Source organism: Hesperophylax consimilis, chromosome 20 (genome assembly GCF_061612785.1).
Source record: "Hesperophylax consimilis isolate HC1 chromosome 20, BYU_Hcon_1.0, whole genome shotgun sequence".
Classification (NCBI taxonomy): domain Eukaryota; kingdom Metazoa; phylum Arthropoda; class Insecta; order Trichoptera; family Limnephilidae; genus Hesperophylax; species Hesperophylax consimilis.
In genome coordinates this window covers 22,785,529-22,804,329 of record NC_142855.1, presented here as the reverse complement: position 1 = coordinate 22,804,329, position 18,801 = coordinate 22,785,529, and the positions used below count along the sequence as shown (strand labels likewise).

The following is an 18,801-nucleotide window of genomic DNA, read 5'->3' as shown; positions in this document are numbered from 1 at the left end:
ATTTAAAATATTACACGACGTAGTGCATCGCCTTAATTAAATTTCGCATTTGTTTTCGGTAATTTATGAAGGAATGCAAATCTTGGAAGCGTAATTTAACACACTTCTCGATATCCGATCGAGCTGACACTCGTCAGATCGACTCGTTATCGATGACAATACGTTTGGTTACTGGCAATCACGTACACACACGCGGATAACTAGGCATTTCTCTTAAATCCGATAACATTACAGCAGTTAATATGCGAAATAAATGTCGGTCCTACCCGATCGGCATTTGACGAGGTTGGTAAACTTATCGTCTCCGGTTCTTACTTAGGTTCAATCATCAGTCAAAAATTTTTTTTAAAGTTTTAAAATAGAGTATTTAGTAGTCAATGGCAATATGGCGTCATAAATTGGAATATGTAGTGAGGCTGAATAGTGGGGAGGGGGAGAGAAAGGTTGATGAGCGCCTGGCAGTTCAGATCTAGTCACAAAACACGTTTAAAGCATCAAAAACGTGATATTTCACAAGGTCGAAGCGAAATTTGCTTTAGACGTGTATTGTGAGCAGATCAGAATAACCTGGTATTTTACAACCTTCATCTTTCCCATCTCCGTCGCTTACCCATTCCATCCAGCCTCAAAACGTACCATAATTGCAGATGCCATAGACCCACTGGTTCCAGAGAGTAGAGACCAATTATTCTAGACGCTTGCGAAAGTCAAACACAAAATAAATTTAAAAAAAACCGTTAAGCATTTAGAGACCTGCGCTGGCCGGCATCTGACCTTCAATTTCCTGATTTCTCATCTCCACCACTCTCAGAACTCATAAAAAGTAATAGCAAATTCAGTAATGGGAAGAATAATATTCAAAGGAAGTTTGTTTCAAATCATTAACACCTCAATCTAAACGGTTCTACTTTTAAATTGAATATTTTCGCTCTTATTTTGTAGACTTCAAACATTTGTTAATAATTTTGTTCAAAACAACCGGATTGGTGGGTATATTCATTTCTAGATAATTCATTTGAAATAGCACTGTGATTCACCAATAGATATTGCACACAAATGCATTTTAAAATGACGTTTTTGTTTGTTAATTTGTTCGTTAAATAGACTCGACTAACAAATTATTATAAGCAATAATTAGTTGACTGAAATATCAATACAAATTTAAAATATCTCCCGAGTAAAAATAAAACAATAAAAAATATATATAAGCAGTAATAAATTATTGATTGAAGTACTAGTACATATTGGCTTTAGCCGTGTTTGGTGACCAGATCTGAATAGCCAGGTACTTCCTCACCTTCCTCTTCCCCATCTCCCTCCCCTCCCCAATACCCTCAGCCTCACAACATACCCCAATTGGGGATGCCATAGTCTCACTGGCTCCAGACGGGAGCAGTTGGGACTCTTGTGCGGTAAAACTGTAAAAAAAAAAAAAAAATTGAATTATTTGGCGTGTTGGGAATACGCCGACGTGGCTCAGTGGTCCAGAGCGTCTGACCGTACATCAGAAGTTGCTGGTTCAATTCCCGTCGGCGGCATTTATTTTTACTCGGGAGATTAAAAATAAAAATACGTCTTTTCCGATTTTATGTCCGGGTTAAATCTTCCCCATAGGAAAAACTAAACCCTTCCACACACTTTTCAACAAATGATCATCTAGTCAATCCACATTATGCAAGTGCATTATATAAGCAAAATAAATACAAAACAATACAAGAACAACACGTCAACTCACCAGAGATCAAATGGGAAAATAATTCACCGACTCCAGATATTTTCATATCAGAGGGTTCGGCTCGGTAGAACTTCTAACAGGGCCTATAAATCCTACTGATCCCTCAACATAAATATTTTAAAAATCTTTCGTTATCCTACATGTATTTAAAATGACCGACTTTTGCATCTTTATATATAATTTTTTTGATAGATCTAATACGCCTAAATTTTGAATGAGAGAGCTAGGTATAATGCCAGTAGCCGAAATAACAAATGGTAATATTTATATAGTCTGAGAATGCCAAATTCTTTTTATCTCATTTCCTCATTTTTTTAATTATTATTATCAAATATGCTTATAATAATTTCAGATAAATTTCAAATAATGTATCAGGTCTATAAAAACTGCTCTAATGTGCATAATCTCCTACTTAAGAACACTTATTCGATAATCCTTTTATTGCATGATGTTGAAAATAAAGTTATTTAGAAAACGAAGGAAATTTTTTTCAATATTTGTGCCTGAATTTCACAAAAACAATTTTTTTTTATTTTTTTATTTTTTATTAATATTTGTATGTTTTTTACAATAAATATACAATTATACATATTATACAGTGTTATCAAGGTAAATAATAATAGCTTTTCCTCACCATAAAGAGACGAGGCTCTTGTGTTTGGTGAGTGAATCCTAGCTCAATTATATGGAATCATGTAAGTAAGTAAATAATATATTTGCAAAACCAAAGGGATAAGTAAGAAATAGGCAAGATTTATCAATAATACAGTTTCAAGATTTGAAGGAAATAATAATAAGAGTAAGATATGGACTTTTATAGTAGTTTTAGGTAATTTTTTAATTTTATTTTAAATTCCTGAATATCTTCAATATTTTTTAGATATAATGGAAGGATGTTAAAATATGTTATACCTAGATAGAGATAGGTATTTTGTGTGTGTTTTGTATTAAGTTTTGGGATTTTGATAGTTTTTTGATATCTTGCTGATGAATTGAATTGTAAGTTATTTAACTGTATTTCTTTATAAATTTGTAGAATTGAATATTTTTTATATATATTGTCTATTGTGGGAACATTGAATATTGAAAAGAGAATCTCAGTAGAAAATTTGGATGGTTTTTTCAATATTACTTTAATTATCAATCTTTGAACTATTTTAAGTGGATTTAATATATTGTTATAAGTTCCTCCCCAGCCAATAATACCATATTGTAATATAGATTGTACAATTGCATAGTACACTCTTTTTAGGTTTTCTAGTCTAAGAATATTTCTAAGTCTTATAAATATATAAATACATTTTCTAATTCTTTTTACAAGTTCACAAATTTGTTTTTTCCATTTAAAATGTTGATCTATATATATACCAAGATATTTAATTTCAGAAGTTAGACTAAGTATAGAACATTCTTGATTGCAATTAGTTCTGTTACATTTAAGTTGATGTATTATAATTTTTAATTCTGGTATTGATTTAAATTTGTTGATAGAGAATGGGATACATTTTGTTTTTTCAGTATTTAATGAGAGGAGGTTTTTATCGAACCAATTTTTCAGTATATTAATATCAGTATTTGCTAAGTTATTAACATTATTCCAATCAGTACCTTCAATTATTATGACAGTGTCATCAGCATAAGATATTATTTTTCCATTTAATCTTTGATTGAATATGTCATTTACATAAATAATAAACAGTAACGGTCCCAGGACTGTACCTTGAGGTATGCCGAAGTGACTTGTTTTTTGTTGACTAAGTACATCGTTGATTTTTACGACTTGAGGGCGTTTGAAAAGGTAGCTTTTTATCCATTCTATAGCTGTACCACTTAATCCAATGTTTCTTAATTTACTTATAAGTTTGTCGTGTGATATGCTATCAAAAGCTTTTTTAAGATCTATGAAGATTCCAATGCATTTTAATGATTTATCTAATGAATTATGAACAAGACTTTTAATTAAATACGTTTTTTTTGTCTGAATCAAAACACCCGGTTTATGTTAAGCGGGAAATTCAACCTTATCACCATTTACATAAGGAGTGTTATTTTTAGCGACACGATTCCAATAATGACAATATTTTGACTTGTGCTGTCTATTTTCAAAGTCCCACAATAAACTGCGTTGCAAAACATTGCCTTACTTTTGCGAACCTTACTTAGCAGGGTCTGATTATTTTAATGTGCGCTCTTCGGCGGTCAATTTACGATTTATTTCGTAGTTTATTGAAAGCATTCCATCAATCATTCATCCGAACATATCGTCACATAGTTTTCCTGCAGCTCGTCGAAATGATTTTCCAGATTTCACGTCAGCGCAAGTCTATCAATTCCGTTGTCTATGCTGTAGGCAGAGTCGACAGCCTATTGTGAAAATAAAAATAGAGTGATAGCTATTTCGCCCCGCTTTTGAAAGTCTAAATGCCAAAGCAACTACTGTCCCGCCTGACATGATGCAAGAGGGAGGTTAAGAATGCTTGCATTTTTTGTAGATTTTTTTTAAGACAAAAAAAAACACTTTTCAAATGACGTGTGGAAACAAAAGAGCGCGCGCCCTTTCTCAGTTTTTGAATTTGGAACAATGCGAGGGATCTTTTGATTGGAGAAGTGAAAGGGGAAGGACAAACAGAGGCGCATGGGAAATCATTATTATTTATAAAGTATATCAGAACATGCAAATGAGAAAATGAATTAATTACTACAATGAACTTGATGATTGAGGTCTTTCAAATTATCACCATGTTTATATGGAATATAATATCAAAATTATATTGCCTACACACTCTATAACTCTCTTCCAGACATATATAAAAACAGCATAATCCAAAAATTCAAAGTAAAGCTTTAAAAAAATATTTTTTTAAAACAAAAATACGTAATTCTTGTCGTGCTGTACTTTGTTTTGTTTCTTTCTCTATCCTTGTCTATCTCCTGTATTTTTAGTCTAGCATAATCTATTTTTACCAATGTATTTGTGGGTAAGTACTTTTTTTCTGTCTGTTTCCTTTTTTGTTTCTTTTTGTTTGTTCGACTAAACCTCCTTTTTCTATTTGTGCACTGTTTCGTATGTGGCACTTTATAAATATGATATTTTTGTACTGTTTCCTGTGTTAAACATATAATTTTGACAGCAAAATACCAATGTAAAATTGTACCTATTAACTCCCACCTATGTATTGAAGTTCCTTTCATCCCAAAATGAGTTTCGTGTGCTTATCGGGATTGCTCTAGCAAGAAATAAAAATAAAATAAAAAATGACGCAATTTTAATGAAAATTGAGATAATCTCTAAATACAGGATTTTCCAATAAGAGGTGTTATTTTGATATTCAATCGTAAAAGATCAATGGTTTCGTTGCTTGTGTGGCACGTAGCGCCGTCTCGTTGAAAGTAAACGTTGTCCAGATCAATACCATTCAATTCCGGCCATGAAAAATCATTAATCATCTCTCGATAGCGCAATCCATTCACCGTAACTGTTGCAACAGCCTCATTTTCGAAAAAGTAAGATCCAATGACTCCGCCGGACCATAAATCGCACCAAACAGTCACACGTTGAGAATAGAGAGGCTTTTCAACAATAACTCTTGGGTTTTCGAGCCCCAGATGCGACAATTTTGCTTGTTGACGAAGCCACCGAGGTGGGAATGGGCCTCATCACTCAAGATGATTTGCATTTGATTCACTCAAGTGAATTTTAATAATTTCAATGCGTTGTTGAAGCGTGTATCGTTCCATTTTTATTAATGGCGTAGTTTCTACTTGTCAAATGTCAAAAAACCCAGCTTCAAAATGACAGCTTCAAAAGTAACATCTACCGAAATAGCGGGCAATTCAAAATAACACCTCTTATTGGAAAATCCTGTAGTATAGTCGCTATCCGCGTCTGTCTGTTTGTGCGCTAAGTTCTTCTAAACTATGCAACGGATTTTGATAAAATTTTCACTATCATTTAGAGAATTTCTTCCGAAAGGCTTACATATATAATACATGCATATTATATTTATAGAAAGTAGAGAAAAGTCGATGTTTTGTAATCAAGACGAAAAAATATATTTTCGGACACTACATTTCTAATGGAATTGTATATCTTAAAAAGTACTACAAAAAAGTCCGCGATGGTATATGTCTGGTACACGTGAGCTAGTTCATATAAATATACACACGTTATCTGGTAAGTTATTACTAAAATATAAGCATCCGATATAGGGTGGGTGATTAAGAAATCTACCCCTGTCGTTCCTAGGGTGAATTAGTCCGGCCCTGGTTCGCCAGTCCATCCTCTAGAGAGGATCAACTAAAGAGGCAGTGTCAACTTTACTAGTCTGTTATTGACCTCTCTATGATTTGAATACGGTACAGACACTGAACATGTATTTGTATCTGTGCGTCCAAAGTAAGCTAAAATCTACCCTACTTTCGAAATTTTCGAAAATTTACAAATATTAAAATTCTTTCTTAAGAGGAAGCTACAAGTCAAAAATGCGTATATTCTTGGTATACCTTATATCGTAGGTAATATGCATCAAAATCGCTTGACAAACGGAGTCTAGAAACGTTCGATTTCAAGCACAAAACTGCTTTTTATTTATTTTGTAAATAATTTTTAAAGAAAGCAAAAAGCTATTATCCTTATTAGCTATTATTATCCTTAAGAGATAGACATATACCGTCCAGGACTTTTCTGTAGGCCTTTTCAAGATATACAATTCCGTAGTACATTATTTTGATGTATCTCATAAGGTTTAGCCAGCGTTAGCAATGTAGTGCACTAAAAAATATTTTTTCGACTTAATTATAAAACATTGACTCTTTTCTACTTTCTATAAATATAATATGTATGTATTATACATGTAAACCTTCAGGAATAAATTCTCTAAATGATAGTGAAAACCTTTTCAAAAACTAAGAACTAAGCGCACAAACAGACAGACCCGGATAGCAACTTTATTTATATTATTTAGAGATATCAAGTCTTTGAGAAAAATAAATTTCTGCAATTATGTTATACGGATGCGTTATCACAAAGTTTATCACGTGCGGTCAAATTCATTATTTAGATTTTTGGACCCATTATACTGAAAGATTGCAAACTCCAAATATTTTTTGATAATATTAATAATAAACAAAATAAATAAAATATTACCATTCGTTATTTCGGCTACTGGCATTATACCTAGCTCTCTCATTAAAAATTTAGGCGTATTAGATCTATCAAAAAATTTATATATAAAGATGCAAAAGTCGGTCATTTTGAATACATGTAGGATAACGAAAGATTTTTTAAATATTTATGTTGAGGGATCAGTAGGATTTATAGGCCCTGTTAGAAGTTCTACCGAGCCGAACCATCTGATATGAAAATATCTGGAGTCGGTGAATTATTTTTCCCATTTGATCTCTGGTGAGTTGACGTGTTGTCGTTCTTGTATTGTTTTGTATTTATTTTACTTATATAATGCACTTGCATAGTGTTGATTGACTAGCTGATCATTTGTGGAAAAGTGAGTGAAAGGGTTTAGTTTTTCCTATGGGGAAGATTTAACCCGGACAACAAAATCGGAAGCAATAGGAATTAAGTGTTTTCATATCTTTTTTTTGTAACAAATAGAGTTAATGATCTCCTCATTGGGATCTCCAGTGTTGAGAATTTCATTTAAATATTATTAAAATTTTGCAGTATGGATAATATGAAGAAATTATGATTATAAATATTAAGTAGTGTTTTTTTCTGAAATAATTATAAATACAAGGTGTCCGGGGGTAAAGTGCGCTAACTTCGGGAGGTGTTTCGACATGATGGTAGAAGTAAAACGATTAATAAATCTTTAGTAATTCCGATGTTAATTTTTCACTTGTAAATAACTCAACTTATTTACCTAAAAACGACCTTAAAACTTTGGTATTATCTTGTAGAATCACCCCCCGAAGTTAGCGCACTTTACCCACAGACACTCTGTATATATTACATGGTGTTTTTAGTGCAATTGGGTGGTTTTAATCTGTATTTGGTGTCAGTTTATTATCTATTTCTGATCTGCCTATGTTTTGTATTCAATTTAATATGAGATTTAAATGTTAAAACCTTGTTGATAGTTTTGAATAAGAGTGGGATTTTGTTGTAATAATATCTAGCTTTTTTGCATTAAGGCAAAGCTTAATGCTAAATCATTATTTTGATTAATCTTTATAACGAATTGGTGTACATTATGAATACCAAAAATATGCTTTAGATAAATTGAAGGTTTTCTATCGTTTCGTTTGAGTAGAATACAAATAAAAAAATTAAATTACTCAATAAAAAATATAAATGTAAGCTACTATTTTTTTTTTCAATAGAAATGTATGGACGCGTAAAGGAAACAACTTTAAAAAAATACAGTATTATAGCGAAGATTATCTGTGACAGTTACACTTGATTAACTTTTTTGCTTTCTTATAAAATTATTTACAAAATAAATAAAAACCAGTTTGTGCTTGAAATCGAACGTTTCTAGACTCCGTTTGTCAAGCGATTTTTATGCCTATTACCTACGATATAAGGTATACCAATAATATACACATTTTTGGCTTGTAGCTTCCTCTTAATATCTAGCCGTTTCCCAGCAAAGGTAAGCAGAGAGAGATAACCTCAAAACTCTTATTTCTCTGATTCATTCAAATACATACATTGTTCTATTGGTCTGACTCTTGGCTTGACCCGACTCCAGTATTTGATTCATTAGATCGTGCCATGTCATTTTCGTGTGTCACTTCGTTTCACTCTTTTCCAGGTACATCCACTCTACATGAACAAACGTCTGTCCAACATACAGCATAGAAATTATTATTTCGCCGATTTTTAAAACGTAATCTCTTTGTCAGGAACCAAAAAACGAAATTACCATCTTTGATCTGCCGGTATTGCAGCGTCTAAAAGTGTGCATTATGACAGTAATTCTTACATGTAATAAATGCAACGTACTGTCATAATAATTCGTTGCGTTACATGTTGCCTTGCATGCTGCACTACACGCGTCTGAACGCGGCTTTAGTCAAACACCGAAAAAATTTAGGATGGATGTTTCATATAATTTGAACAATTCATCAATTTTCAACGTTAATTTGCGAGTTCTGTGAAGCTCCTATTCAAGTTCTGTTACTATACAAATAATGACAGAACTATAAAGACAAGCTACCTGAAAGTACTGACATAATAACAGAACTTGAAAATTAACTTATATATAATATTAAGAATTTCTTCAAATTATTCGTAATCCAGTTAAAAACGGTATTGAAGGCCTTTAAAAAATGAATTGATAGATTTCCTAATAAAATATATATCGCGATATATTTTCGCATTTCGTCATTGTATATTATTAAGAAAAATGAAGGTGCATGACCATGTGTTCCGATATATTCCGAATTCAATAAAATTTTCTCAGGAATGGCCTGCAATCCCTTTTTTAACCCGATAACCAATAATTTTAAGAGATTTTTTTTATAAATTAGCAACAATCATTTTTCTCTCTTTGCGACTGACTGATTTACGCCATCCAAATTAAAGTTTTAATTTATTCCCCCAAACCCAATTTCTACCGATTTATAACAAGTTTCTCGTTAACTCCATAAAAAAAAAATATATAATTTTTTAAGATAATTTCTATACATTTATTGTGCCGAAACGTTAATTATATGAAATTCCCTCCATACAAAAAAAATGATGTAAAACACGTTTTGTTGTGTTATTTAATATTTTATAGGCATGAAAAAATTCACAGTGTGTCTTTAGATGTAACTAAAGCATTTGTCGAAGTTATTTTTCCCCTATTTCAAATGAGTCGTGTTTTATTAAATATTTCTCCATTTTCGCATAATTATTATCTTTTTTAAATAAGCGCGCTTCCTCTAACGTTCGTATTTATACATCTCTCTTTGAATGCTTACTACGGGGCCTTAAGTTCCTAAAAAAATATGTATTATTTTTTAAGTTAATATCTGTACGTTTACTGAGCTGAAACGGAAATTACATGAAATTCCCTCCATGGAAAAAAAAACCGCAAAGTATCCTGCGAAAAATATTATTAAAACCACATTTTGTTATGTTATTTAACATGCAAAACGTTTCTTTAAATGCTACTTTAGACTTTTGTTGAGAGATTTTCTATTTTAAAACAGTCGTGTTTTATTAAATATTTGTTGTAATTTATTTATTATACGCCCATAAGAGCTTTTACAAACATTTTATAATATGAACATAACAATTCAGTGAAACAGTAATCAATATAAAATTTTGCATTTTAAAATTATACAGAACCCATACAGAAGAATGGATTATGCTGAAATTAATTGTTATTATTACTGAGGTATGTTATTACAGCCTTCTTGTAACTATATTCCGTGCAGTTGAACACATCTACAATTGGTTTGTAGGCTGTACCACATCGTAGAATGATACTCCGAGATTGAATTCTTAGTTTATGGGTAACGGAGTATAGAAAATGCGGATGTTTAGATACTACGTGCAAGCTGGGATGTGATAGAAGGAAAAAACGAATACACGGGCTTTTATACTCCTACAATATCTCTGACTCGCTCTTCACTGACGGAGTCAAACACCTGACTTTATTGTTTCACAAAAATAAGTTTTTTCAGTATAACAGCGCTCAAATTTACATATTATCTCCGTTTAAAACCATCTTCTTCTTCTTTTTGAACGTTTTTAAGGATATTATTTTTAATTATAAACTGATGTTTATAAGACATGGTTTTTATGCATAGCACAAAAGATAAATAATTATTATAAGAAATGAAATAATATACTTTTTGTTTTAAAACCACGAGTGTTTAATAATTTTTTGAACCGACCGGTTTCGCTTTACTCAAGCATCTTCAGGGTACAAATTATTACTGAAGGCTATAATAACATACCTCAGTAATAATTTGTACTCTGAAGATGCTTGAGTAAAGCGAAACCGGTCGGTTCAAAAAATTATTAAAAACTCGTGGTTTTAAAACAAAAAGTATTTTATTTCATTTTAAATATGTCAAACCACAAAGTGATTGCTTTCTACAATAATAATTATTATAAGCATGAAATATCCATAGAAATTGAAAATATCTCCCGAGTAAAAATAAATGCCGCCTACGTGAATTGAACTTGCACCTTCTGATGTCCGGTCAGGTGCTCTGGCCCACTGAGCTACGTCGCCTTATTCCCAACCCGTCAAATAATTCGATATGTACAAGTACTTCAATCGGCAATCAATGCTAATTATATTTTTTCACCAGTAAACCACCAATTTATTTTTATATTATTGTACAAGTATCAGAAGGTGTGGGTTCAATTCCCGTCGGCGGCATTTTTTTTTACTCGGGAGATATTTTCAATTTGCATTGATATTTCAGGAGAGTAATTGATGCTTATAATAATTTGTTTTTACGGAGCTTGAACGTATCGGAGAGGGAAAGGAGACAAGGAAGATTAATCTAGTCACTAAACACTGATAAAGTCATTTCTAACAGCGACGTTTCGATCCTGAACTGGTGGTCATTTACCAGTGCAATTCCGGGGTTTCTTTGAAGTTTAACCATTCTATTTCCTCTCCCACATTATTTGAGATAGTTTAATTTAATTAAAAATAAGTCATGGTAGATTTTTATCTCTTTGAAAAATATGTTTCTCACATCCCCAGTCTGTTAAATTGTGTATCTATACAAATAAAATTCAACATAAATGTACACTTCTTGGTGAAAGATTAATAGAAAATATGTCAAAAGTCGAAAATTTAGAAAAAGTTGAGCATTTATAAAAGTGACATTAATTTGTTTAAATTAAACTGTTTATTTATACTTCTAAAAAGGCTTTTAAATATAAGTGATACATGATGCAATGTGCTTAGAAGAATAGTTGTATTATATAGGAAATATTATTGTTGGGGGCGGGTGTTTTTTTAAATTTTAGCGCCAAATTAGACTTTCCGCAAAATATTCATATCTTATGATCTATTTGATATTTTTCGATGAAACTTTCAGTGTTTTACTTTAAAAAGATGTCTCTATTTATTTACTTAGCAATGTATGTGTAATTCCCTTTTTTATGAACAAAAACACTCTACTTTCTTGGGAATCATAGAAAAAATTGTATTTCACAATCGAAATAACACATCGAAATTTATTCATACAAAATAACAAGATTATTTAGAATTTTTCAATACATATAAAAAAAACCATAACCTAATAGTGCTTCAATGTGTGATAGCGTTCTAAACACTTTCCTTTATGCAGGGGCACATTGCAAAACTTGCACATGTACCGCGTTTCACTGCGTAGTTTGTGAGCGGAACATACGCCACAGCGATTTTATTTTTTTAATATTTTTGTTGTGAACTCATTTTATTGACAGGTAGATAGATCGGGTACCGCCGACAATAGAAAACACATGACCCCGCACCTATTTAGAACCCCTTGTTTACAAGTTTCCCGCTCCTTACCGCTTTGCGCAACAAAACGAGTAAACTCGTCTCCAGCGTCTTACTGTAAAAAGGCGTATGACGAGTTTTCTCGTTTCCCGCAAAGAATGTGTTAACATTATGTAAATGTAATCCAATATAAATTATATGTAGGTACAAAATAGATCTATTAAAATGTTATTAAAATTATAATGAAGAATATAACACAAATAAAATAAATCTGGAACAATTTTAATAAAATTTACCAACAACATAAACAAAATAGAACAATACTACATATAAGACAACTCACTAAGTTACATTTTGGTAATAGAATTTGTAGGATTCAACAAAGTGCTGGTGTAGATTACGCTTAATTCTATAAATGGAATCAGTAAATATATCAATAGTACCCCCAAACTTGTTGCCCAGATCATGCATCCTATTGGTTAGTGAGTGTGTCTGATAGTTGGTCGTGTATGTATTACAGAAGAATGTAAAACTTTTTCTTCTGTTGTTAATTTTTTTTTTCTTGTTAAAATCAGGATAGCAGGCCTTTAACGAACGATTTCACAGAGTTTAAGAAGACGGCGGAACAACTTATCTTTAAATAGTATAAAATAAAATCGCTATCCGCGCCTGTCTGTTTCTGCGCTTAGTTCTTCTAAACGACGCAACGAATCTAGGGATCTGTTTGTTAGGAATCTAGGGATCTGTTTGTCCAGGAGTAACGGACATATGAATATAACGCTCCCACTGCTGCGCAAGACGATGAGTCGAGAGACCAGTTAGAGAGGTCAAAGGGTCTCCAAAACTAGCCTATCCCGATCTCGCACGTTACCCAACTGGTGGGCAGACGCATCCCGAACACAACTCACCCGATGAACCTGGAAACACCTGCTAATTCACCAAACGTAGCGATCCACTTGGGGTGACCTATGACAGAATGTTAAATGGTTTCTGGGGCGGCGGTACCCAAAACCGCCTTCCGAATTGGATACATCGTAGTGCTTGGCTTTAGGCTTCGCCAAGAGATGTTTCAACGGATTGTTACCGGTCCTATTTTATATTAATGCCATCCAGAACTTTGCAGATTTTCTGCGCGCCAATACTCGGTCCTCGAGTAATGTTCGGGATGGGCAGAGCATGAAACTGTCACCAAGGCATGGGCACACAAAGGATTACAGGTTCTACTAATTGTAGTGAAATGAAAGATGATAGTTTTGTTTTTGCACATTATAAATCATGGAGAATATATTTAAGTTAACATGTTACATATAATGAGTCGGCACTTACCCCCAGGGATCAAAAATTGGTTTTTAATTCTATCTAAACTGACTAACCACTGAATAACGGGAAGTGAGCGGGGAGCTTCTATCCGGCCGGCGGTGGTCTGTCCCAGACGGATCCAGCTGGCACCATCAGGGCTTTGGTCCGAGAGTAACGTGTCCAGGAGACGGGTCCAGCGTCTCCGACAAGGTGACTGATAAGCGATTCTGGAGCGTAACGGGTCTAGCGTTTATGGAGCGGATCCATCAATTGAGGAGCTGATCGGCAGATTACTTGAGCGGGTGCCGTCCGGGCGTGTGATTTTATTATCCGTTTCTCGTTTAGAAAAATACGGCTTGTATAGCGCCACTTGAGGTAAATGCTTCAATTCGCGGAATCCGCGGAATACCGATTTGCGAGGGATCGCGTATATAATCTTCAGTAGAACATTTGTGATTTTCACGAGCACACACACGGTGAACCATTATACGGACGTTTATTTAAAAGAACCTGCACCGACTTGGTTTTTGTAAAAAAAACCGAATAACCCGCATCAGGAATACTGATGTACACGTTTTTAATACGATCGCCCATCCAGGGTAAAAATAAATTATGATCTAATTGACTGTGCGATCATTACACGGCCGCCCCGCTCGTGTAACAATTCCAGAGTACCAAAAGAAAAGGAAACGGAAACAAACAATAGACTCCCCGCCGGTCTATGTGTTGCCAGACCGTACTCTCTATAATTTTAATCAAAATTAATGCTAACAATGGTACTTGTTCTGAAGAGGTGTTTTAAATAATTACTTTTAAATAAGACTTAACACCGCTTCATAACAGGATCTTCAATATGTTTTCATGACTGAGATGTATCCTTTACACTATTGTAGTTCTGATATCTGTAACACATCTTTACAATGTGTCCTATCTCCATGCCTTTACCGCGCGGCGCATTCGATGTTCTATTTTTAAACTCAGTTTAAAAGTTCCTTACCGCCAAACCCTTGAATAACCGCACAAAATTTTAAAAATCTGTTTTAATTTTGGGTTATTTCGACCCCAAATTATTAGTTTTTTTCTTAAAACAAAGACAAACATTCCCATGTTATAAGTAATCAATAATAAATAATAGAACTCCCACTAATAACATTTTAAGAAGATTTCGTTGCTTGTTCAATGGAACTACGCTACAATATTTAATCATTACCTATCCACTCAAGTGATTTTCGGCATATTTTGCCAAGTTTAGCAAAAGTCTTAAGTGATCGCACGTTAAAATATGCCATTTCTAAAACGTTTATTTGATTTTTTTTCAAACATCATGGGAGAAAGCTGATATATGAAATAAATGTCGGTCCCACCCTACCGGAATTTGGTTCAGTTGTTAGCGAAGTTGACTACAGTCCCTGGGGAGAAGGTTCAATCCTCAAACCAAAAAAAATAAATTAAATACATCTATTGTTATCAATTGATGTCATATAGTAATAAAAAAAAATAACGTTTGCTGAAGTGTACCCGGTGTTACTGGGGGTTATCCTTAGGAGATAGACATATACTACGAAGGACTTTTTTGTAGGCTTTTTAATGATATACAATTCCGTAGTACATTATTTTGATGTATCTCTTAAGGTTTAGCCAGGCAGAAAGGCCTGTGCTCTGATGTGGGCAACTAGGCGAATCTGCGGCAGAACGTGGGGTCTCAAACCTAAAATGATGCAATGGCTTTACACAGCCGTTGTAAAACCAAGGATCATGCACGCAGCCCTGGTCTGGTGGAGGAGAACAACACTGAAAACAGTGATGGTCACACTCAATCACATACAGGGACTTGCATGCAGAAGCATCACAGGAGCCATGAGAACCACTCCAATACTAGCCATGGGAGTGCTGCTGAACCTACCCCCACTAAACATAGAAATAGAGGGGGCGGCGATGGCGGCAGCCTACAGGTTACATTGCAATGGCCAATGGAGAGGAGAGTTGCCCAGAAACAGTCACACGGAGATAGGAATAAGACTGAGGGCAATTAGTCCGACGGCTGGGATGAAGCAGGACGGCAAACAAGCCGAATACTTCTTCGGACAGCTGTTTAAAGTGACGTACCCCACAAGGGAGGAATGGGACACGGTCCCAGGTCCAAACTCCAAACAGGAACTAATCTGGTTCACAGACGGGTCCAAGATGGAGGAAGGAACAGGGGCCGGGGTCTGTCTACAGGGATCTAAGAGGGAACTCAGTATACCTCTAGGAATGCACTGCACTGTGTTTCAAGCTGAGATGAAAGCCATCTTAGTCTGCGCACAGGAGAATATGAGTATCGGGTACAGAAATAAGAACATAAACATATGTTCTGATAGCCAGGCGGCCTTAATGGCACTGGAAAGTAACCGATGCGACTCCAGACTGGTGATGGAATGCAGGACTATGCACTATGCTAATACTGTAACAATTCCAGAGTACCAAAAGAAAAGGAAACGGAAACAAACAATAGACTCCCCGCCGGTCTATGTGTTGCCAGACCGTACTCTCTATAATTTTAATCAAAATTAATGCTAACAATGGTACTTGTTCTGAAGAGGTGTTTTAAATAATTACTTTTAAATAAGACTTAACACCGCTTCATAACATTACCCCCCGCGCCACACAAATGTTTGTCCCCAAACATTAATACAACCCTAAAAAAAACTACAACTGCAATAACTAAGCTTGAAAAGATCCTCTGGGTTTCTAAAAAAAACAATCAACAATTATACATGAGCATCATAATTTGTAAGATAAGTAAGGAATAAGACAAAATCTACGATTTGGATAGCAAAACTTATGATGAATGGGTGTGCCGCAGCTCCAATCGCACCCATCGAGCGTGCAGCCGGATGGTTGAGCCTGCGATTCAGCCATTCTAGAACTTAAGATTGATGTAACTTAATTACAAATTTTAGAAGATATTACGTGAACGGAGTCTGCAAGCACCTACAGTATCGGAATACCGGGTGATGATAAATTGACGATTGTCGAAGACTGCCGTTAGCGTTACATCTGTGACGGAAAATATTCTTAAACAAAATTGTAGGTAAACCTGTAGGTATATAAAAAAAATATTATTGTTCTTCTCAACACATCTAAACAACTTAAGCGTTAAAGCTTCACTGGCCCTTTAATAGGGTGATAAGCCACTCAGGCAACACTTTTTTAGGGAGGTAAACCAACCCTCACTTTTCACTGAGTCTACTTCTCCGTTGGAGATAAAACACACTTCGAAGAAATTCTATCTACTCTACCTGACCTGGTTATTGGGTAAGTTTTTCGAAGAGAATTTATACAATAAGACAAAATAATCATCCTTGGAAAGCATCATTTCGTAATAGTAGAAAAAACTTTTAACCTTTACACGCACGCAGGTGTGTAAGGTGGTTTAATCGAGTAGAACTGTCAACAACCAATCTTATAGATGTGGTGCAATTAGTAGTAGTATACATCCATTGTTGTAAATGGCGTCATTGGTCGAAAATTGTATACATCCATTGTTGTAAATGGCGTCATTGGTCGAAAATTGTACACATCCATTGTTGTAAATGGTGCAATTGGTAGAAAATTGTATTATTGTACTAATTTATAGATAAAACCTACTTTTACTTAATATAACTAAAGTTATAGAAGGAATTTAAGGAAAAGACATATGCTGAACCAGCTCTTATAATTGTATCATTAATTACTATGAAATTATTAAACAAAATATCAAGAGTACTAACATAAGTATACCATTTCCAAACATGACAAGATAATTATAATAAAGTAAACAAAAACATATTTGGTAAAATTCAATTCTTAATAATAAAATTTTAAAAAAACTGCTTAGAAAACAAAGATGTACTGGACCGGTACATCTTCACTTTCTAAGTAACGGGCGAACGTATACAATATGCACATAAGTATATATTAAGAAACCTAGAATATACGGGGATAGTGGGAAAGTATCACCGTGCATTCCAAGATTTGGGCAGTTTATATATCCCATGCTACCTAACTTTCACTTGTTTAGTCAAAGCCATATTTCACGTCGTTTTTTTTTTTTTTTTAATTATTGTCTTATAAGCTTATCTGAACAACATCATTGTCGTGTAACAAACTCGAGTAGGATACTAGAGTGTTATACTAAATTTATTATGTTTCTTTCTATTATTTACCGATTATACTAACCATTTTACGAACTTTCTATATTTTCTAAAAGAAAATTAACTAGGACAGGACTAAAGACTGTCATAATGCTGGGTCGCTCCAACTCGGGTGATCAAGCCGCTTTGTGCTCCCGTGCATTGAAAAATATTTGAAATATTAATTAATTGAGAGTACTTGGTAGGGTGGCCAGACCCACCAAAGCACTATCGGAAACATATTAATCCGGTATATTTTCTGACTTGACGATGTCTTTCACGTGAAAGTTACCAGTTTCCTTACCTTTGAGGTCTGCTAATGTATAGATTAAGTCTGATTTTTTCTTCACGACTATATTTTGCACAAAGCGTGGAGCTAGTTTCTGTGCAAAGTAATTTAAAGCGTTTGATTGGACGAAATTTCTACGCCAAACCCTGTCTCCGACTTGAAAACTAACATGTTTTCTCCGCAGGTTATAATGGTTTGCTCCTTTTTGATAAGCTTTTAGTAAAGCATCTGAGACTTGCTCATAAACTGATGACAGTTCTTCTAATTTTTGTGCGTAGATTCTCTGACTAGTACAATTTTGTGAATTAGATTCCGTATCAGCTATAGGGTTACGATGCAAATCGCCGTCTAATATTTGCTCCCGACCATGCATTAGAAAATAAGGTGTAAAACCCGTAGCGCAATTTACGGAATTGTTCATAGCTGATTGTATTTGTGGTAAAAATTTTGACCAATTACGGTGGTCTGATTCAACTAATATCGATAATGCGGTGCCCAAAGTTTGGTTATATCTCTCTACCACATTATTTTGAGGGGTATAATAAGAGTTATAAAACGGAGGTGGTATATTATAATTATTTAATAAGTCCTTAAATTCTTTGGATACAAACTGACGGCCGTTATCACAAACAATGGTGCGCGGTACGCCATGTACAAGAAAGATACTTTCTTCTAAACTCTTCACAATGCTTCGCGCGGTACCTTTGCGCAACGGGAACAGCCAGGTAAACTTTGAAAAAACATCGACACAGGATAAAATAACGGTAAAACCAGAGTAACTTCTCGGTAATGGACCTACCAAATCCAACGATAACATTTGCATTGGACGTGTAACTTTTTTTGGATGTGATGAAATACCGTTAGGTGAGGCCGTACTGATTTTGTGGGCCTTACAGACCGTACAGCGATTTACAAATTGTTTAA

General features: G+C 34.2%; 1 protein-coding gene and 1 non-coding gene across 2 annotated transcripts in view; both read left to right on the top strand.

Annotated features, from left to right (window-relative positions):
* LOC149414361 (uncharacterized) overlaps positions 1-18,801 on the top strand; it is a 144,323-nt gene that overhangs the window by 8,111 nt on the left and 117,411 nt on the right. The gene's annotated exons all lie outside the window — the stretch shown is intronic.
* TRNAY-GUA (transfer RNA tyrosine (anticodon GUA)) lies at positions 1,466-1,538 on the top strand. Its single transcript has one exon. It is a non-coding gene; the product is annotated as a tRNA-Tyr (tRNA).